The sequence below is a fragment of the Ambystoma mexicanum genome, chromosome 8 (genome assembly GCF_040938575.1).
Source record: "Ambystoma mexicanum isolate Mex_15411 chromosome 8, UKY_AmexF1_1, whole genome shotgun sequence".
Taxonomy (NCBI): Eukaryota; Metazoa; Chordata; class Amphibia; order Caudata; family Ambystomatidae; genus Ambystoma; species Ambystoma mexicanum.
Window position 1 is genome coordinate 687,296,473 of NC_090929.1, and position 21,233 is coordinate 687,317,705.

Consider the following 21,233-nt stretch of genomic DNA (forward strand, 5'->3'; position numbering starts at 1 on the left):
TCTCGGAGCCAGCCGTCCCACACTGGCCTCTGTCTGGAATTCAGTAAATAAACAAACTTTCCTTTTTACGCCATTGGGACTCAGGCGTCTTCATCTGCTGTGAAGTCGGATTTGACTACAGGTCCGGTAAGGTACACTCCTGTGAGATTTCCTTTTCCCTCTAATACGCCCACCGATATGGGGCACTGTCCTCGTACCATTCCGAGTCCACTCTGTCAGCCTCCTTCCACTCCTGCAAAACGAGAGACAAGTTGAGCTGTTTTCTGATGCTTTTAACCCCGGTGAGTCTCCTCCCCAGCAATTAGCGTTGGGCGTTCCCAGCCCTGGGCTATATACACCTGAGGCTAATTCACCTCCTCCCAGCTTCAACTTCACGGAGTTAGCCTTGCATTTAACCCCCACCTGCCCCGAACCCCCATTATATGGAAACGTGGTTTTTGGTCTTCCTTGTCTGATTTCTATTCCCATTTTCTGGCTTTTATTTTGATTATTTATCCGTTGGAGCATTCTGGGATATGTAGTTTGTGTCTTTTCTCTTGTGTCTCTTAAATTTGTATTGTTCGGTGTGATAGTTGATTGGTGGGGCATTCTGGGACATGTAGTCTGGGTTTTTACTTGTTCCCGCGTGTCTCTTAAACTTGTCATTATATGGTCCGGTGTGATAATAGACTCATTCCCCTCCCTTCTGTTTTGTTCCGTATTGGCCGCTATTGGTTCCCCATCACATACTCCCCCCAAAGACTCATGCCGTTCGAGCATGTCAATGGCTCTGGATAGGTAGTCCGCCACCAATTGATACCTTCCAGGTTTGTGAACTGTTATGAAGTGGTATTGTTGTTAAGTCAAAAACCACCGTAGGACTCTATGGTTGGAGTATTTCTGTGTTGCCAACCACTTCAGTGGAGCATGATCAGTAAAGAGGGTGAACCTCCTTCCCAGTAGGTAATACATTAGTGTCTCTACTGCCCACTTAATTGCTAGGCATTCCTTTTCCAGAGTAGAGTACGGGATCTCATGTGGAAGTAGTTTCCAGCTGATGAAAGCTATAGGACATAGGTCTTGTTCGGTACCCTGTGAGAGTACTGCTCCCAATCCACATCCTGAGGCATCTGTTTGGAAATAGAACTCTTTGGCGAAGTTAGGACAATGTAGAACGGGTTTGGAGGAAATCATTTGTATTAACGTTTGAAAAGCCTGTTTTGCCTCAGTGGAGATTTGTAGGGGACGGTTTGTTTTCAGAGCGTCCATAAGGGGGGCTGCTATGGTTGAGAAATGAGGCAGGAACCTCCTGTGGTACCCCACGAACCCTAGAAAGGCTTGAATTTCTTTTCCTGTTTCCGGCATTCTCAACTTTTGGATAGCTTGAATTTTGTCTATCAATGGGGTTACGATACCACCTCCAACCTCATACCCCAGATAGTTGGTGGTTTGGGTAGCCAGTTTTGATTTTTTTGGGTTAATATGTAAACCGGCCTCTTTTAACGCCTGTATTACTTGGGTTAAATGTAACAAATGTTTGTTCCACGTTTTACTGAAAATTATAATGTTGTCTAAATATGCAGCTGCATATCGTTCATGTGGTATCAGTATTCTATCCATTAGTGCCTGGAAAGTAGCTGGAGCCCCATGTAGCCCAAAGGGCAAAACCGTGAATTGGAATAGGCCCTGGGGTGTGGCAAACGCTGTTTTCTCCTGGTCAGCAGGTTCGAGGGGAATCTGCCAATAACCTTTCGTCAAGTTTAGGGTACTCAGGTTTGTGGCCGAACCAAGTCTTTCTATGAGCTCATCAATTCTGGGCATATGCTTCATACCTCGAAATGGCATTCAGCTGCCTAAAGTCCATACAGAACCTGGTGGAGCCGTCTGGTTTTGGTACTAAGACAACTGGAGAACACCAGGCGCTTTTTGAGGATACAATGGTTCCTAGAGTCAGCATCTCTTCTATTTCTTTGGCAATCTCCCCTCGTTTTGCCTCCGGAATTCGGTACGGTCTAAGGCGTACCGTTTTCCCTTCCTCCGTGGGTATGGCATGTGTTGCCGAATGTGTTCGCCCTGGTATACCAGAAAAGGTTTCGGCAACTGGGTTCAATGTAGCAAACAATTCTGTTCTTTGGTTCTCATTCAATTGTTCCCCCAATTGCACATCCGGGTTTGCCACTAGTTTGGTTGGGGAACAATTGTTCTCGGACGGACATATCTGATAAGATTGAACAGAGCACACTTGGGATTCCTTATTTCCACAGCTTGAGTAGGTTGATGTGGTAATTTTGATATTTGTTTTTCCGTTTGGGTTGTTCCACCTCATAGTTTACTGGTCCCAGGATTTTGGTTACCTGATAAGGCCCGTGCCATTGGGCCAGCATTTTGTTAGTGTGGGTAGGCAGTAGTACCAGTACCTTGTCACCTATCTTCAAGGATCTGGGTCTGCTTCCTTAGTCATAATACTTTTCTTGCCTTTCTTGGGCTCTACCCAGGTTTTCTTGAGCGTAGTCCCTCAGTTTCCCGAATTGCTCCCTCAAGTCGTGAACATAGTCCGTGAGGGATGTTTCTTCTTGTTCTTCCCAATTGTCCTTTAGTACTCCCAGCACCGACTTGGGTTGTCTTCCAAATAACAGCTCAAAAGGGGAATACCCTGTGGACAATTGGGGTGTATCCCTTAGAACCATTAGCACCCATGGTAAAACCCGTTCCCACCCAGTCTGTTAGGACTGGTGGCTCTCTTTATCATCTGTTTAATGGTCTTATTATATCTTTCCACCAAACCATCTGTCTGTGGGTGGTACACTGAGGTTTTTAGGTGATGTATACCTAGGGTTTTGCACACTTCCTTCATTACAACTGACATGAAATTGCTCCCTTGGTCTGTCACGATCTCAAGGGGTATTCCCACCCTAGCAAAGAAGGGTAATAGTACATCGCACACCTGTTTAGCTGAGGTTCCTCTTAAGGGGAATGCCTCAGGGTATCTGGTGGCGTAATCCACTATTACTAGGAGGAACCTAAATCCTCGACTAGAGGGTTCTAATGGCCCTACTATGTCCATTCCTATCCTCTGGAATGGCTCCTCGATCAGGGGCATTCATTGCATGGCTACTCGGGCTGGTGTGTGGTTGCTCATTTTCTGACATATGACACACTCCTGGCAATATTTAGCTATATCTGCGTATATCCCAGGCCAGTAGAAGTTCAGTAACACCCGTTTCCCCGTCATGTTTTCTGCTAAGTGACCTCCTGTGGAATGATCATGTGCTAGCTGAATCAGCGTCTTCCTATATGACTGGGGAACCAACAGTTGTTCCTTTTCTTCGTTATTTGTTCCTCGGGTCACCCTATAATATAGCCCTTGTTTCTCCTTGAAGTATGGAGTTGTAGCTGGGTTTTCCCCTTTGTTTAGGGCTTGTTCCCGGGCTCGTTTTAGGGTTTCGTCTAGACCTGATTCAGTCCGGAAGGATGGCAGATGATCCCCCACTCTCCAGTCTATGAGGGCAATATCCTCTTCTTTTCCCCCATTCTGTTTATTCTTCTTTTTCTGGTTCTTGGTGAGTTTTCCCCTTATGTCCCTTCCTCTTATCTCGGTTTGTGAAAAAGGGGCTTCCTTTAACCATTGATCAAACTCAGGAATGTCTGTTCCTATTAGGTCGGGAGCGGGTAGGGTAGGGATAATGGCCACTTTAACCGGTAGTTCCTTCCCCTTTAACCCTAACACCACTTCTTTTGTTGGGTACCCTTTAATATACCCATGTACACATTTAATGTCAATAGATCTCACCTGTCCTGGATCAGGTTCGCTCAAATGTGGTTGTATGGCTGTTTGTCGACTTCCGCTATCCATCATAGCTTGTTGTGGATGTCCATCCACTGTTACCTCTATCACATAGGGCAGCTTCTTCCTATTTCTATGCTGTTGTAAGGTTCTATTTCCATGGATTCGGTCTTGTTTCTCTTGGCACAAAACCGGGCAATGTGCCCCCATTCCCCACATTCAAAGCATTGGGGCGTCTGTCCTTTCATTAGGTTGGAGCCGTTATTAGTTTTCAGTTCAGGTCTTGTTCTCGGCTCCGGGGCGCCTCCTTGGTTGTTACCGCGCAAGGAAGGAAGATCCTGGTGGTGCCTTGCTGGTATCGTTGTAACACTGCGAGGGATTCCAGCTTTTTGGTAGGGCGTGGCTACATCAATAGCTTCCGACAGGGTCAAGTGGTGATGTTGCTTAACCCACCTCTGGATGAGCCCTGGTAAGGCTTCAATGAACTGCTCAAGCATTATCTTCTTTTTTATTTGCCCCATTGTGGCTGTATTGGTCTGTAACTATTTCTCCGTTAGGTCTTGTACTCGGTAAAACAGCTGCCTTGGGCTTTCGCCGTTTTTTAGTCGGGTTTCACGGAATTGAAGCCTATATGATTCATCGTCCATTCCTAGCCTCTCCAGTACGGACTTCTTGATGTCGGCATATTGGGTGTCCCCATTAGGATTGGCCGCCTGATAGGCTCCTTGCATCACTCCCGTCAGAAGGAGCGCCAGAAAGAAAGACCATCGGTCCTGGGGCCATTTTGCTGCTCGAGCTATTCTTTCCAAATTTACAAAGAAGAAACTGGGATCATCTCCAGCCTGGTATTTTTGAAGCACAGTAGGCGGTATGGCTGGATGTGACCTCTGTGCCGCTACAGATTCCCCCAGAATCCTCAGGGCTTCCCTGCCCTGCTCTTGGGCTGCAGTTTCTACCTGTAGAGCCTGTTGCAGGGCTTGCCGGTCTGCTTGGGCCTGATGACCTTGCACCTGCACTAGTTGTAACTGTTGTTGCCCCTCAGCCAATGCCTTTATGACTGCCTCCATGGTAGACGTGTCTCTGTGAATCCCACCGCTGCCACCACTGTAAAGTAGTGAGCCAGAGACAAGAAGGTAAGTTAACCAATAGTATTTTATTCTTACAGCTCACCAGGGATTAAATGGTTGGGTGCAACTGGGCTTCTCCTTAGCCAATTAACTTCACTTAAAGTTCATTTCGGAAAAACCAAAATAAAGGGTCTTCCAGGTTGCTCAAAAAGACAAACTCAAGGATTGCAATATTGCTTGTCCACAAATGAATGCAGTTCAAAACATGGAACACAGGAATGGCAGCCTTTCTTTGTTCGAAACCGCAATATTCAGACTCGATCGTTTTTACTCAGCACTCCTGAATGGTTCAGAGCCTTCTTGTTCAAGCTCTGCTGCAGTTTCTCGGAGCCAGCCGTTCCACACTGGCCTCTGTCTGGAATTCAGTAAATAAACAAACTTTCCTTTTTACGCCGTTGGGACTCAGGGGTCTTCATCTGCTGTGAAGTCGGATATGACTACAGGTCCGGTAAGGTACACTCCTGTGAGATTTCCTTTTCCCTCTAATACGCCCACCGATATGGGGTACTGTCCTCGTACCATTCCGAGTCCACTCTGTCAGCCTCCTTCCACTCCTGCAAAACGAGAGACAAGTTGAGCTGTTTTCTGATGCTTTTAACCCCGGTGAGTCTCCTCCCCAGCAATTAGCGTTGGGCATTCCCAGTCCTGGGCTACATAAACCTGAGGCTAATTCACCTCCTCCAAGCTTCACCTTCACGGAGTTAGCCTTGCATTTAACCCCCACCTGCCCCGAAACCTCCATTATATGGAAATGTTGTTTTTCGTCTTCCTTGTCTGATTTCTATTCCCATTTTCTGGCTTTTGTTTTGATTATGTATCCGTTGGGGCATTCTGGGATTTGTAGTTTGTGTCTTTTCTCTTGTGTCTCTTAAATTTGTATTGTTCGGTGTGATAGTTGATTGGAGGGGCATTCTGGGACATGTAGTCTGGGTTTTTACTTGTTCCCGCGTGTCTCTTAAACTTGTCATTATATGGTCCGGTGTGATAATAGACTCATCCCCCTCCCTCCTGTTTTGTTCCGTATTGGCCGCTATTGGTTCCCCATCACACCCACCAGCAGAATTCACTGCAACGTGTGAACATCTGAGAAACTGCAGAGTATGCCCAGCGAAAGACGGCGTACTAAAGAGCAGTCCAGCTGCATGGAAGTTGCATTACTGAAGCAACGTGAAGCAAACTGGGGAAGTCAGTAAGATCAACAGAGCTTGTATTGCTCCCGGAGACCGCTGCACCACTTACATGAAGCTCACAAAGGCGGGAGACGGGACAGAGTGATGTCTGGAGCATCCCTGCGATACCTGACAACTGAAGGGAGCTGCTGAAAAGAACTGGTGAGTATACAGCGAGTGAGTACTGACACAGGGTACTCCATGAAAGAAAGTTGCCACAATTCAATGATTTTGAATACCGAACATTTAATGAATCCAAGCAGAACCTATTAAATGAAAATCAATTTATGAAATTAATCATAGATAAGTGGCAAAGAAGACAATCTTTGGAAATACCAGAGAGAAAAGATTGGAACCAGTGTTGCTAACAGCCAGAAGGCTATTACAAGACTTTGTGCAGACCCCAAGAAGGGAAAAGTTGGAACCAGTATTGCCAACAGCCAGAAGGCTGTAATGAGACTTTGGGCAAAGTACCAGAGAGGGAAGTTTCTAACCACCATTGCCTAACACCAAGAAACTACAGATCTAACAAATGAAGACTACCGCTGAGAAATGTTCATTCCCAGCACTACCAACAGCCAAGAGGTTCTGAGAGATGCTTAATAAAACAACAAGGCATAAGTTCCCTTCTAAGAGATATAGGGCCTCATCACGGGTTGGGTGGAGCGGCAGAAATGCAGCATTAATGCTATTACCGCTGCATTACCGATCTGCTCAACCCTGAGTTTGGGAGGAAAGTGGGAGGTTTATCTCCAGTTTTTTGCTGCAGGTAAAATTCTCTCCTTTCTGCCCATTTGTGGTGCTATTACCACAGCGCTAATACCACCCGCGGTAACAGCACTGTTAGTTCCCCATAGAGTCCTATGGACTCTACAGAAAATGGGGAGCAACAGCCTTACCACAACTCAAGATCTGGAGCTAATAACACTGGACCGAGTTGTGGTAACGCTATTTACGTTGGTGGTATCCTGGCGCATTTACCGCCGGGATACCGCCAAGGGCAAGGCCCATATTTCTGGAAAAGCTTGTATCTGACATTGCCAGCAGTCAAGAAATTGTGAAACCTCATCAGAGGACTGGTGTGGGGAATACTGGATTCAAACCATCAAGTTGGAAGTTAGTAGTGGCAGTTTTCTTCATAGCAGGGGAGTATACCAGGAAAGGGCTTATAGTAGTTAGTCCTGGCAAGTGAGTGGACCAGGAAAGAAGTTGGTAACTTGATAACTTTGTGGCAGAAAGAGTTGCAGAAAGAACTTTTGTTGAATGAAAATAACTCATGTGCTTTATTCAATATTGACAAATCAATTAATCAAGTTGTAGTTTTGTATCCTGACAAAGGAATGTTATTTTGACAAGAAGAAGTTTTCTATGATAACAGAAGAATTGCCTTTAAGTTTTGAAAGTTGTGTGTTGGAAGAAAATCAAGCCTCTTTGAACTTGTATGTTGGAAGAAAGTCAATCATCCTTGAAAGGGGATATTGTGGAAGTCATTGTGTTGTTTGAACTATTAGCTAGTTGTGAAAAAGGATATTTGTTATTTCTTCAAGAAAGACACTCTGGTTGGAAAATACTTTTCTATTTCTCTGAACAGAACTTTATTGAAACAGAATTTGAGTATTCCTGAATTGATCCAGGGGAAGGGAATACAACCATGGTAACAAGGCTGGCCTCCAAGCCATATTTGAGTTGAATTTTTTGTTGAACCAAAAGTCTGCCATATTTTCCTTGTATCATTTGATTGTATGTGTAAGGGTGAGGAGAAGAATTTTGGACACTAGGTCGGGTTTCACTACTTTTAGTTTGTTAGGCAGGGACCTTTCTGTTAGGTTAGGGAAAGTGAGGTGTTTATCAGAACCATTTTTACTTTGATTAAATGGCAAACTTTGAGAAAACATTACGCATTTCTGACCCCTCACACCTGCCAAAGGTAGAACGTTCATTAATCAACAGTAATTTTTTTAATGTTTTTTTTTCTGATATATATATTTTCTTTAAATCATTGAGAAACCTAGGGGGTTGTGGGGACGGGTATATAAGGGGTGGGGGCTTATGGAATAGTGTTAAATTAATAGGGGTGGGGGCAACACCCCAAAAAGAAAAAACGAATTTCAATGAGTTTTCTGAAAAAAGACAAGCTGCAAATACCCATCTAAAAAATGACTGTCAAACCCTCCCACATGGAGTATTACAGCCCTACTGGGAGGGAGAAGAGCTGGGATGTTTCTTCCTTAACTTTGAAAGGTCGGCCCATCAGTTTAAGTGGAGTGAGGACCTTAAGATATGTTACCTACCTCCCCTGTTAAAGGGAGAACTACAGGCCTCCTATCAAATCCTCAATCCCCTAGGGAGGACAACTGTTGAAAATATTAAGAAGGGGTTATTACACCAGGTTGGTCAAATGTAAACCTTTACCGTAAAACATTTTGGGACATAAAATTAAACCTGAATGAGTCTCCAGTAGAGTTGGGAGCACGCATCCAAAATACGCTAGCACTTTGGCTAGGGAAGAAAGTCCTTCCAGAACAGATGGAAGCCCTCTCTCTCTCTAGAACAATTAGTTAATAGTATCTCCCCTCCTTACATATGGCAGTTCCACAACTAAATAAGCCTTCCTTTTCTGATGCTGCGGATGCCGCTCAAGTCCATGCGGAAGTACCAAAACACCCAAGAAACCTCCACCGAGGAGAGGAGGGAAAGAAGACAGCAAAGACCACTACCCAACTGCCCTCTAAAGACCATAAGGTAGTGGCCCTCATTACAACACCGGCGCTAAACCATGGCGCTATTAGCACCATGGTTGGTGCCGGTGTTGTAACGGGTCCGCCATGGTTCAATGGGGAATTACCACCCCATTCCAAGGTTGGCGGGGTGGTAATTCCCCATTGAACCATGGCCCTTCCCCGTTCCCATTTTCGCCCCATAGGGCTCTATGGGAATGGGGAAGGCGCTAAGTACGGTATCGCAAATTGCGGTACTGTACTTAGCACCAAGGTCCCTTTGCGGGTCCCTACTTTAACGGCTGGTGTAGACCAGCCGTTAAGGTCGGGTCCCGCAAAGGGACCTCGTAGTAAGGCGCAAAGTGTTTAACGGCGCCGCAGCCTTTTACAGCGCCGTTAAACACTTAGCGCCAGGGTCATAATGAGGCCCAGTGTGTAGAGAAGCCCTCGGGGGAAGATATAAAACTGTGGAAAAGGGAAACCTGAAAGTGAGTGGATTGAAAGAAGAACAAAGAAACACCTCAGTTGGGGAGAAAGTTAGACTCATACCTATTGAAAGAAAAGAACTGACTGTTCCCATAGTATCTTATTTCTCCTGTGGAGAAAGGGGTCGAATGGCTAGGACCTGCCACAAGAACCAGAGAGAAGAACCCATGGAGGCGGGCTGGATGTTAGGGGAAGAGTATGACATTCTCCCTAATGATGAAGAAGAAATATAGACCATAGGTAATTCCTTCTGTGTATCAAGCCCTTTTCAAACACATGAGATGGTTAGAATAAATGGTAGCCTGGCAACTGCTCTGGTTGATTCAGGCAGTAAACAAACAGCCATAGGAGCTGACTTTATAGTGACAGAAGACATGGGAAAGGGCAAACCGGTTAGAGTGACATGCGTGCATGGAGACCAAGAAATATATATCAAGAAACAAATATGAACATTGTACTTCAAAGCTGGAATAGCCGACCAGGCTATTAATGTGATGGTTTAGGTGCCTGATTTCCCTTTTCTCCCCCTTCTGTCCAGCTCTCCTCACCTGAACTGCCGGAATTACTGCTGGGATCCTGTAGCCGCCGTCGAGTAAGATAGTCCTTCTCCTTTTTTCGATGTGCCTGCTTGTCACGGAGGGAGGCCACCTTGACTGCTGCTGGGAACAGCTGGCCGGGGACCTCCCTTCCGGGACTAAGCCGAAAATAGGGGAAAAAACCCCTGATGGGGAAAAAACCCTGGGACTCCTCAGGTTGTCAGCAAGGTAGTATTGTACGTGGCCGTGCAGGTGAGCAGGAGAAAGTAATAAGCAGGATCCGTGTTGGTTGCAGGAACAGCAAAGCAGCAGGGGGGGTCCTACTGAGTGGAAGAATCCCCGAAATCCCTGCCAGCCAAGCAACTAGCGGGGCGAGGACCAGGAATGGGAGGAGGTCAGGAAAAAAGCACCGGCAAGGCACCGGCAAGGCAGTCCAGAGAGAAAGCAGAGGAACGAAGGAAAAAAGGGGCGGAGCCTATCCGCGAGGACGGAACCGCAGAGAACTGAAACAAAAGTCGCCGAGGCACGGTGACTACAGGGAAAACTGGAGGAGAGAGAGGTAAGAGAAAAAACGTACGCCGTGAAGGGGCGCGAGAGCAGAGCAGAGCAGAGCAGAGTAGACGGAAGCTGAACGGGGTAGGAGCGAAGAACCAGGAAGCAACGAGGGCTTCCACTGGACAGTTGCAACGCAGGGACCGCTGGGCCGGGAAGGTAATTATACTCCCAGCGGCCCCGCGTCGTGAGGAAGAAGCGTGATGGACACAAAGGAGGGACTAGTGCCCTGCATACCTGTGTCCTAATTTCCAACGCGGGAGAAGCCGCCAAGCGGAACGCCTGCGGGTGACAGTATGCCCCCTTCCAGACCGTATCACCCCCGGCTTCCCTGGGTGCAGGCGGTGAAATCTAGCGAGCAAGCGAGGCGCATGCACCTGAGAAGCAGGTTCCCAAGAGTCCTCCGACTCCGGATAACCCTTCCAGGACAAAAGGTATTCCAACCTGCCTCGATAGTACCTAGAGTCCCTAATGTTGGAGACTTCATATTCTGCTTGAGTGGGGGTCTGTGATGGAGCAAGTCTGGGCACTGGTCTGTGATGGGAATCGAAATAGAAGTCTTTAAGGAGAGAGGAATGAAAGACTGGGTGAATGCGACTTGGAGAAGGCGGCAGCCGAAGACGGTAAGCCACAGGATTGACTTTGAGAAGAATGGGAAAAGGACCCAGATAACGAGGGGACAGTTTAGAGGGTCTTGTCCATTTGGGTAGAAACCGGGTGGACAGCCACACCTTGTCGCCTGGCTTCCAGTCCGGACATTCTTTGCGATGTTTATCCACTCCCATCTTAGATCGTCTCCTGCTGTTCTCCAAACTCTGTAATGCTGTGTCATGGGCATCCTTGATCTGATCTAACACCTCTTCGGCCGTCGGGGAATTGGTGAAACTGGGAATTTCAGGGAGAAAGGACTTAGGGTGAACCCCATAGGTACAAAAGAAAGGTGAAAGACCTATGGCAGAGTGTTTGGCATTGTTATACGAGAATTCTGCAGTAGGGAGTAGGGAAACCCAATTCTCCTGGTGTTGAGTGACGTAACATCTCAGATATAGTTCGAGAGTGGCATTAAGTCGTTCCGTCATCCCGTTGGACTGGGGATGAAAACCCGAAGAGAGTGCTCTCTCAATTCCTAAAACGGGTACACAGGGCTGTCCAGAATCTCGAAGTGTACTGGCTTCCCCGGTCCGAGATGATCTTGTCGGGTAGACCGTGTAGCCTGAAAATGTCTCGTGCAAACACTTCAGCCATCTTGGTGGCTGTGGGAACCCCAGAAAGAGGGGAGAAGTGTGCCATCTTGGAGAATGCATCTACCGTGACCATGATGCAGGTACATGATCCAGATTCCGGGAGGTCTACAATGAAATCCGTAGAAACCAACCCCCAAGGGCGAGTAGGCATTTCAACTTGGGTAAGTAATCCCAACGGTTTCCCCGTCGGATATTTTGATCGGGCACAAATAGGACAGGTCTTCACAAAGTCTAGGGTGTCTCTCCTCACGGTGGGCCAGGAAAAGGTTCTCGAGATGAGCTCCAGAGTGTTGATTCCCCCGCGATGACCCGCAAGGCGGGATGTGTGACACCAATCCAGAATCTTCTTCCGCAGCGGGCCTTCCGGAATGTATAGACGTTTCTTGAAGAACAGCCAGCCGTCTTTTTCTTGATAAGGAGAAGCGGGGTGCAACGCAATTCGAGGAAGCTCTTGACTCACGGCGGTCTTAACCCCTTGTAGGAAAGTACTGACCTGGGCCAATATCCGATTGTGATGAAACATGGGTTCAGTGTCTAGTGAAGCCCTTTCCTTGCTGGAGTCCTTGCGAGATAGAGCGTCTGCCAGACGGTTAAGCGAACCGGGAATGTAAGAGATCTGAAAATCATATTGTGAGAAAAGATAGGCCCAACGAGCTTGCCTGGAATTTGAGCACTCCATTTCTTGGAGGGCTTTCAGGTTTTTGTGGTCAGTCCTGATGAGGAATGGATGCCTGGCCCCCATGAGTAAATGGCGCCATTCGTCACAAGCCAATTTCATAGCCAACAACTCCTTTTCTAGGACCGAATAATTCAATTGGCTAGGTGAGAGAGTCTTGGATAAGTAGGCTACTGGATGCTCCACACCGTTGACAGTCTGAAGTAGAACCGCTCCAATCGCGATTGCAGAAGCGTCAGTCTCCAGGATGAAGGGCAAAGTCTGATCTGGGTGGTGGAGGATCGGAGCCGAGCAGAAAAGATGTTTGAGTAGTCTGAAACTGTTTTCGGTATCGGGCGACCAGTAGAACGGAGAGGCCTCTTTCTTGAGTAGGCGAGTGATGGGATATACTACTTCAGAGAAGTTGGGGATGAATCTTCTGTAATAATTGGAAAGTCCCAGAAACCTTTGCACCTCCCGGACAGATGTGGGTGCGGGCCATTCGAGGATGGCCTGAACCTTCCTCTGATCCATATCTATACCCTCTTCGGACAGCTGATAGCCCAGATACTGCACGGAAGGGACCGCGAATTTACACTTCTCAGCCTTCACTAACAGCTCGTTCTTTTGTAGACGTTCCAGGACTTGAGTGACATGCCCGATATGTTCTTGTAGGTTGGGGGAGTAGATAAGGATATCATCCAAATAGATGATGACGGAAGTAGAGAGCATGTCAGAAAACATTCTGTCCATAAATCTTTGGAACACAGCCGGGGCGTTAACTAGCCCGAATGGCATCACCTTATACTCATATAGGCCGAATGGAGTGCGGAATGCCGTCTTCCATTCGTCACCCTGGGAGATTCTGAGCAGATGATAAGCGTTTCTGAGGTCAAGTTTTGTAAATATTCTGGCCCCTTGTACCGCCTCGATGATGTCGGAGATAAGTGGCATAGGATAACAATCACGGATCGTCACCTTGTTGAGACCTCTGTAATCGATACAGGGTCTCAGATCAGTAGAGTCTCTTTTTTTTATGAAAAACAGAGGAGCCCCTGCTGGGGATTTTGAAGGCTGAATCAACCCGTTCTTCATATTAGTGTCCAGATAGTGTCGTAACACAAGTTTCTCGGCCAGAGTAAGGGAGAACATTCTGCCAAAGGGAACTAGGGCATTGGGTACCAGATCTATGGTACAGTCTTCGGGCCGGTGAGGTGGCAGTATGGAGTGAAGGTTCTCCCGGAACACCTCAGAGTATTCTGAACAATAGTTGGGCAATGCAAACACTCTCACACAGTCCGAGGTATAGGCCGTAACGGATTCAGGGCCCTTCTGGCTCTTCGGAGGAAGACAATGTTCGGTGCAGTATGAAGAACCAAAGCTCAGCTGGTTCTTAGTCCAATCGATCTGGGGATTGTGTTTGCGAAGCCATGTGATTCCCAGTATGATTGGGAAATGTGCAGCCCGGATAATGTCGAATCTTACCACTTCTGAATGATGAAAAACTGTTAAGGACAAATCTTCAGTGGTATGGGTGATGAGTCCGGATGATAAGGGAGAGCCGTCGACTCCTTCTATCTTCTGTCCTTCCTTCCGGGGTATCCTGCGTAGACCGACCTGGTCTGCCCACAGGGTATCAACAAAGTTGCCGGCTGCTCCGCAGTCCAGTAACGCGAGAGTCTCCACCTTCTCGCCTTTTACCGTAAGAGCGGCAGTAACTACCATGAGTCTGGTATCTTCCTTGGGTTCAGAAGAAGAAACTGTAAGCGAAACATAGGGACGAGTAGAGAGAACTGGAAACCATTTGTCTAAGGAGGGCGTTCTCCGCCTTGACTCCCTGGAGTTCTTGAGACATAGCTTGGATCGCCTTCCAAAGCTCTTGCACTTGTCCCTCAGCGGACATCGTGTCTTTACTAGGCGTTGCAATCTGTGATGGTTTAGGTGCCTGATTTCCCTTTTCTCCCCCTTCTGTCCAGCTCTCCTCACCTGAACTGCCGGAATTACTGCTGGGATCCTGTAGCCGCCGTCGAGTAAGATAGTCCTTCTCCTTTTTTTGATGTGCCTGCTTGTCACGGAGGGAGGCCACCTTGACTGCTGCTGGGAACAGCTGGCCGGGGACCTCCCTTCCGGGACTAAGCCGAAAATAGGGGAAAAAACCCCTGATGGGGAAAAAACCCTGGGACTCCTCAGGTTGTCAGCAAGGTAGTATTGTACGTGGCCGTGCAGGTGAGCAGGAGAAAGTAATAAGCAGGATCCGTGTTGGTTGCAGGAACAGCAAAGCAGCAGGGGGGGTCCTACTGAGTGGAAGAATCCCCGAAATCCCTGCCAGCCAAGCAACTAGCGGGGCGAGGACCAGGAATGGGAGGAGGTCAGGAAAAAAGCACCGGCAAGGCACCGGCAAGGCAGTCCAGAGAGAAAGCAGAGGAACGAAGGAAAAAAGGGGCGGAGCCTATCCGCGAGGACGGAACCGCAGAGAACTGAAACAAAAGTCGCCGAGGCACGGTGACTACAGGGAAAACTGGAGGAGAGAGAGGTAAGAGAAAAAACGTACGCCGTGAAGGGGCGCGAGAGCAGAGCAGAGCAGAGCAGAGTAGACGGAAGCTGAACGGGGTAGGAGCGAAGAACCAGGAAGCAACGAGGGCTTCCACTGGACAGTTGCAACGCAGGGACCGCTGGGCCGGGAAGGTAATTATACTCCCAGCGGCCCCGCGTCGTGAGGAAGAAGCGTGATGGACACAAAGGAGGGACTAGTGCCCTGCATACCTGTGTCCTAATTTCCAACGCGGGAGAAGCCGCCAAGCGGAACGCCTGCGGGTGACAATTAAAGACAGACAGATATACGTCCTACGGGGAAGAATGTGAAAATAGGATCAATGCTCTGCAACGAGACTAGCCAAGTGTATGAGGCTTCGGGAATCGGTAAAATACCTGAGCAAGCAGACCCCCTCCCAGAGAATCACTGGACTGTGGTGAAGTCTCAGTGTCACTAAGGTGAGAGACAGAGTCTTGTCAAGTAATCCTGAAGGGAGTTGGACACTTGAAATAGAACCTGAGAAAAGGACGAGAAGAAACAGTTTTCTTAATAAACAGGGGAGAGTGAAATCCATAAAAAGGATAATTATAATTTCTACCAAGAGACTCTATCTGAAGATTGTGGAACCTATAACATTTAATAAAGGAACTTTGAGACTGTGAGCAAGTCTACTCCAATTTGGGTTAGGCCGACACCGAGGCTATTGTACAAGCCTCCACTTTTCCCTTTTTGTTAGGTGTTTTTTTAAGTGATAGGGCCAGTTATTGATTAGGATTAGGACTGAAGATTTGTTTTATTTGGGCTTAATGTGCACATAGTTTTGGTTTCGCTGGGCAGGGAACTTTGCTGATAGAATTAGGGCTAGTTAGGCGTTTTTGCTTTTGATTTAAATAAATCTCTTAGCGATGACCCAACGTAGTATGAGTCCTTCTTCTGATTCACCACAGATAGTTTCAAGGGTTTTATTGGAATAATCAATCAGAGGAAAGCAGGATAAGAAAAGGCTGGAAGAAGACAGAGCTCCACTCTGTCTCCGAGGCCCTGAGAACTCCCATATCTGTTCCCAAGCAGAGTTCTGATGCACAAAAAGTCAGTGCTTCAGAAGACCTGACACAGGTACTTGAATGCAGAAACAGCCGAACCCTCACATACTGTACAAATTGGTACATATGTCATAAAATTTGCAGACATATTTTGTTTTGGTGAGTATTGTGTCCAATAAAAATAAAAGAGCAGAGTTCAATTTGAATTAAATGCTGAAAAGTGTTTCTTACTGAATCACTATCATAGAAGCCATTTCACATTTAAAAATGTGGGCATTTTTATGCTCCCTTTGCTTTTATTCAAATTCCCGAGGCTTCAGTTCCATGAAGAGATGTGCCCTGGTCTGCGGCCACTCCCTTTGGTCCCGCACCCTCCTCCATTCCCCCCACACTTCAAGGAGGAGCAGGATCCCAGAGTACATTTTGCCATTTCAAGCACTCGTTAAAAGAGTATACTTTGTTTTAGAAATGCAGACTTCCTTTACCCGTTGTTTTCACAGATCTCCACAAACGGGAAGATTCCAGCCTCTTGGCGGAAGAGTAATTTGGTACCAATTTACAATAACAGTGTGGAACCAACCTGGCAAATTAAAGGCCAATTGCGTTAATGGATTCTACCAGCAAAATCTTTGTGCTCTTGTTGTTGAATGACTTAGCCAATTGTGTTACCGCTATTAATAAATTATCCTTGTACAAGACGGGCTTCCCCAAAGGAGTAGGGACTACTGTGAATGGGCTAGTGTCAGGAACAATCACTCACCAGACTCTCAGGAAACATGCAGCTTACACATGCAAGGGGATCTACAGAAAACAAGACTCTGATATTGAAGACACACTAGAATCCCTTTTCCCAAGATCCTGTCTGCCTGTAAATGAAACTTCTTGGACACCTCGCAAGATAAGGTCAGGTCTTCTTATGTCAGGGTGAAGAAGCGAGGGAAAGGTACTAATAATGGGAGCAAGCTTCTTCTTTTTCAATACAGCACCCCCAAGAAATAAACATACCTGGTTTGGATTGTTAATCCAATCAAACAGAACACTCCAATGTTTGTTGTATTCACAATCCCTGGGAATAAGGAACATGTGCTGAGGATTTGTTGTGTTTAGTGGCATAGATTGGATATTAAATTGGCGTTCTAGTTATCTGGACTAAGCCCTGCAGCAGGTAAGAGCAGAGAAACGAAGCAGACATCTATGTTCTGTCTGCTTGGGGATCTTGAATAAGGCAGTCAATGTGAGCCCATAAACAATGAGTTAATGTTATAGAATGCGAAGGGTGGCATTGACAAAGCTTCCGTCGGATTCGTAAAGCTGAACCAGAGTTCACTGGAAATTAGGGAAACAGAACTTGTGTTCTTGGAAGTGCGGCTGTGGCGGTTCTGGGTCTCTTCTTTAGGCAAGATGGTCTCCGTAGATGAATCGTAGTTGTTGGTTTGCAAGACGCGTGGTGATGGCCGACGCATAATTAAATAGTCCTTTTGGTTTTACGTACCACAGTCACATGGTCTGCTAGAAAAGGGGAAATGAACACAACTGCTACACTGGCCATCTTGGAATGTTTCTGTTACACCCAGGACTGGATGCATTGCATTTAATAGGGACCATATCTCCTGGTCCATCGTGGTTGCCAGATACGTCCTGGCAGTAGTCTAGTGTTTTGGAATGTCCGCTTGGTATCAGGAACCCTATTCCTGACAGCTAGTGTTAAAACTTCTTAAGGATCAACATACTATCAAAGGTGAATTGCCTTTATTTGCTGCTTTTATTGGTCTAAGCAACACCTTTAATTTAATAGACAGAAATATGCTATGGAATAAGCTCTATGAATGGGCTATCCCACTTGGGATACTTAAAATGCTCATTCTAACACATACATAATCATAATTATACAGAGACAGAAATAGCCGTTCGTCTCAATCCCAGTCGGGCTCATACAGGGTTAATCACTACCAAAATAGGCCTAAAAGAAGGAGGCACCCTGGCCCGGCACTTGTTTAATCTTTACATTTCGGACCTGCCTGAAATTATTGCCCCCAATTGTGCCTTTCTTCCTGCCTGAAATTATTGCCCCCAATTGTGCCTTTCTTCCGAGGGAAGGCAACCTCCACATTAAAGGACTGATCTTTGCTGATTATATCGTTAAATTCGATCAGATGCAGGTGTAACTACAATGTGCATGTGATCATTTAACCCTGTATGTGAAGGAAAATAGCCTAGTTATCAACGCAAGCAGAACTGAAGTGCTACACTTCTTGCATGGGCACAGCACATAGAGGTACAATTGGTACATTGAGCAGAGCAAGCTGATCATTACACGTCATCTTGTATATATCGGTTTTCCTATATACTCTAATATTCAGGCAATGTCAAATCTAGTAAGATTAAAGATACACGCTACAACTATGATAGTACAACTGAAGAAATTAAAGTCTAAATATTGTACCTTCTCTTTGGTCCCTCTCCTCAACTACTACAACCTGAAGATAGTACCTTGTGATGGGTTGGAGGTCTTGGATGAATTAATTGAATAGGACTTGGCTTGTCTAGAAAGACATATTTGGAAAAAAGTGCTTAATCTCCCCACTTACCTCCCTATCACCCTCCATAGGCTGGAACATTGCCTCCAATCATTGTCCTCTATTTCAAATGATAAAAAATGTGTCTTGTATAAGATTTTAAATCCTGCAAGAAACACATTGTTGTTGCCTTACATTTGATTTTGATTAATGGAAATTCTTCAGTCCTTAATAAATTTGTCACAAACAATATACATTTTTCTGGAAAAGATGGCAATGAGCATTTACAGAGAGTTTCTGCAGTTTATGTAAATCTCTTGTAACATTATAAACCCTTAAACATCTGGTTAGTGTATGTGAAACTACTTTACCAAATCGGGAAATTATTTTTTACAAATGTGCATACGAGACAAAGGATTTTAACTCTCCCACCTTTTGACATAGGACATTAAATTCATATTTTTAACACATTTGTTCCAGAAAGTCATAATTCTATTAAAGACACACAGGCTTCTCTTTGCATTTTACTACTTCAGAAGCAAAGTACAACCAATAATATATACAATAACAAAGCTTGAAAAAACTACAATAACCATTGAAATATAGTCTTTGGTATTTCTGATATCATTGGTCCTCAAACGACCATGTGACAAACTTAATGAATCAGTATAGTCCTTGTCTATGACCACACTGTCCCTTCTCATCCACTTCCTCTTTCTTTGCTTGGTCGAAATTGCATCCAGTGATCTTCACAATCCCGTCGAGTATGCGAAACAACCTTCATTAATTCCCTGTCTGTTTGCTATCCACCACCAAACCTATTAGAAAAACAAATATATCCGGTGCCTGCAATCTGAAAGAGGGTGGCACAATCGTAAAATCTACAACAGTTTCCATTTGCTATAACTTTATGCATATAAAAAGACACGTAAAACTTTAATATATTCATCATCAAATCCACTTGAACAATGATAAGCTCTAAAATCAGTTCACTACATATTCATTAAAAAGTTGATTCATTCGACCAATCTGCTGACCTCATATTGTCTTCCACTCCGGCTCCTATGTTAAAAGCCTTGGTAGCTATCGCTCCCCTCGCTGAGTGAGCCCCATACTTTACTATGTCAATGCCTACCTGCTCCATTGCCCATCTAAGCCATCTGGCTAAGGTCGCCGGTGTAACAACCTTGAAAGGTTTACAGATCGCTATTAATAGTTGTGATACTCCTGGTGGTCTCACTTCCCTTGTCATCTCCTCATATGCTGATAAACATCTGACCGGGCATAATTTCGGTTGACCCTGAAAAGATTCATATGATATGGATGACAAACCTGTCTTAGTCGTCCTTGTTAAGGAAGGACCCTTCATTTGGTGAAACTGTCTTCCTATTGATCTCCAGCGCTCTAATGTCTGATGACCTTTTACAAGACAGTTGACATAGGAGCATGGATAGTTTGCATGAAATGGCCTTGCTGGATAAATTCTGGTTATCCGGCCATGCCAGAAAAAGTTTCAATACTGTGTCCACATCCCATAATTGAGTATATTTCTCTCTAGGAGGTCCAGACATCTTTACTTCCCTTATTAGTATACAAATCAGGGGGTGTTCTCCTATCGCGACTCCTATCCTGGGGTGCCCTGCTGATATCGCGGACCTGGCCATGTTGATAGTTCTGTATGCTCTCTCTTGGGCTGCCATCTGTGCTAAGAACCACAAGAACTACATCTGTTCTATCGGGATACATGTCCCTCTCCAAACACCGGCTACTCCAGCTAGCCCATGCAGACTTGTAAGCTCTGTGCGATCCTGGGGCCGAGGATTCATTAATGATGATTTCAGCCTCATTCGATAATCCTGGCCTAACCCAAGATCTCCTGAAATTGCCCATGCGATTAGATTGAGTTTGCCTAACCTCACTAAAGGATGGCTGAGGCATCTGGGGTCTCGTAAATTGTACTTGTATCTGGGTAGAGCTACTGGGCTGTGGTGTGATAATTCTAGCAGACTGGGGAACCACACCTGTCCCCTCCAGTCCGGCGTAACTATAACTAGAGATGCTTTCTGCCACCTCACCTGGGCTAGCGTCCTCGCTATCATGGAGAATGGAGGGAATGCGTAATTTGTTTGTTGACCCCATGATCAAAGGAAGGCATCTTTCGCTTCCGCCTCTGGGTCCGGTCTCCAGCTGAAGAACCAAGGTAGTTTCTTGTTCAATCTCGATGCAAATAGGTCGACCTGGCATGGCCCCCATCGAGTTATCAGTTCTTGGAATACCTCCTTGTCTAGCTTTTAATCGCTGGCGTCCCTAAGGTATCTGGAGTTCCAGTCGGTCACCTCGTTCTGATGGCCCGGTAAGTACTCTGCCGTCACTCATACTTTCCTCTGAAGACAGAGTTCCCAGAAATCTTTCACCAGTTCTGCCAATAATTTGGATCTCATCCCTCCCAGTCTGTTTATGTAGCTGACTGCTGAGACGTTGTCCATCTTGAGTAAGACACAACATTGTGCCTTCTCTTGAGTCCAGCATTTCACTGCGAAAGACCCTGCTAGTAATTCTAGACAGTTGATGTGGAGAGTTGTCTCCTGGTCCGACCAACTGCCCTCTGTCGACAGGGTCCTGCATCAGGCTCCCTAGCCTGATCTGCTGGCATCGGATTCGATGATCCGGTTCGGGGATGAGCCAAATATGGCTGCTTTGTCCTGCAGCCTGCCTTAGAGTCGCATACATTACCTGCCACTGTAAAAAGCAGTAGGATCTGCCACCCAAATCTGTAGGCGGTAGGACTGCTTAAAAAGCAGTAGCATACTGCTCAAATATGTAAGATTGGCAAGTATGGGGTAATAAGGTGACAGAGTCAACTGTAAGCCGAAACTATTGCTTTTGAGTACA